Source organism: Neomonachus schauinslandi, chromosome 5 (assembly GCF_002201575.2).
Source record: "Neomonachus schauinslandi chromosome 5, ASM220157v2, whole genome shotgun sequence".
Taxonomy (NCBI): Eukaryota; Metazoa; Chordata; class Mammalia; order Carnivora; family Phocidae; genus Neomonachus; species Neomonachus schauinslandi.
This window is the reverse complement of record NC_058407.1, coordinates 54,279,281-54,281,355: the sequence shown is the minus strand read 5'-3', so window position 1 is coordinate 54,281,355 and position 2,075 is coordinate 54,279,281. Positions and strand designations below refer to the sequence as shown.

General features: G+C 49.9%; 1 pseudogene; it reads left to right on the top strand.

Annotated features, from left to right (window-relative positions):
- Window positions 1–465: 465 nt before the first annotated feature.
- LOC110570595 lies at window positions 466–1,597 on the top strand (annotated as a pseudogene).
- Window positions 1,598–2,075: the final 478 nt, after the last annotated feature.

The following is a 2,075-nucleotide window of genomic DNA, read 5'->3' as shown; positions in this document are numbered from 1 at the left end:
ACACACAGGTTGGTATCCATTCAGAGCCTTGAAGGGGACCCTGTGCAGTGCTCTAGATCTACTTATCTGTGCAACTCCTTCATCACTGATTTCCTTTCTTCCAAATTCTGGCAGAGTCAGCAGCCCCAGCCCCTGCATATCTTCTAGATAAAGCAGATTCTTTAGGCTCTAATCCCTGTGTCACAGTTTGGGTGGTGACCCCCACAGAAAGCAAGGGTGAATGTGGAGGTCCCTTCTGAAGTTCCTTTCTCTCTAGCATCACAGCCCAGTGTTGTTTAATGTCTGATGAACAGGTGTTTCATATGTGCTTACTGTCTTGGCTTCTCGTTATTTAAGGCAGGACACATGTAAAACCTGCTACTCTGTCAAGGCTCCATCTGAAGTTCCTTTCTACTTTTTTTTTTTTTTTTAAGATTTGCTTACTTAGTCTGGAAGAACCGGTCGGGAAGGGAGGAAGGTGGCAAGATGGTGTTGGAAAGCACTACGGTTTACATGGACAACAGTGAGTATATGCAGAATGGGGGACTTCTTACCCACCTGGCTGCAGGCTCAACAAGACGCTGTCAACATAGTCTGTCACTCTAAGACCTGCAGCAACCCTGAGAACAACGTGGGCCTCATCACACTGGCCAATGACTGTGAAGTGCTGACCACACTCACCCCTGACACCGGCTGCATTCTTTCCAAGCTCCACACTGTCCAACCCAGGGGCAAGATCACCTTCTGCCCTGGCATTCGTGTGGCCCATCTGGCCCTGATGCACCGACAGGGCAAGAATCACAAGATGCGCATCATTGCCTTTGTGGGAAGCCCCGTGGAGGACAATGAGAAGGATCTGGTGAAACTGGCTAAACGTCTCAAGAAGGAAAAAGTAAATGTTGATATTATCAGTTTTGGGGAAGAGGAGGTGAACACAGAAAAGCTGACATCCTTTGTAAACACACTGACTGGCAAAGATGGAACCAGTTCTCATCTGGTGACAGTGCCCCTTGGGCCCAGCTTGGCCAACGCCCTCATCAGTTCTCCAATTCTGGCTGGTGAAGGTGGTGCCATGCTGGGTCTTGGTGCCAGTGACTTTGAATTCAGAGTGGATCCCAGTGCTGATCCTGAGCTGGCCCTGGTCCTCCGTGTCTCTATGGAAGAGCAGCGGCAGCGACAGGAGGAGGAGGCCTGGCAGGCAGCTGCAGCCTTTGCAGCTGAGGCAGGGATTGCTACAGCTGGGGCTGAAGACTCAGACGACGCTCTGCTGAAGATGACCATCAGCCAGCAGGAGTTTGGCCACACCGGGCTCCCTGACCTAAGCAGTATGACCGAGGAGGAGCAGATCACCTATGCCATGCAGATGTCCCTGCAGGGTGCAGAGTTTGGCCAGGCAGAATCAGCTGACATCGATGCCAGTTCTGCCATGGACACATCTGAGTCCGCCAGGAGGAGGATGATTATGATGTGATGCAGGACCCCGAGTTCCTTCAGAGTGTGCTGGAGAGCCTTCTAGGCGTGGATCCCAACAATGAAGCTATTCAAAATGCCATGGGGTCCCTGGCCTCTGAGGCCAACGGATGGCAAGAAGGACAAGAAGGAGGAGGACAAGAAATGAGACTGGGGGCAGGGGTGGCTGAGCTTGCTCAGGGGGCTGCATAACTTGGGCAGGATGTAGGGTTAGATATGTTATCTGTAACCAGGACAACCTAAATAAAGCTTGGCAACTTTTGTTTAAAAAAAATTTTTTTTTGCTTACTTATTTTAGAGAGAGAGAGAGAGAGCACGGGGAGAGGGGCAGAGTGGCAGAGAAGGTCTTAAGCAGAGTCCATGCTCTTCGTGGAGCAGAGTCCATGCTCTTCGTGGAGCAGAGTCCATGCTCTTCGTGGAGCCCAGCATGGAACTCTATCTCACGACTCTAAGATCAGGACCCCAGCCGAAACCAACAGTCATTCCTTAACAGACTGTGCCACCCAGGCACCTTGATCTTATCTACTTTTAGTGCTTCTTTGCTTTTTTTCATCCTCCTCTGATTTGTCTCTTTAGTAATACCTTGAAAATTATGCATGTGTTCCTATTATTAAAATCTGAAATTT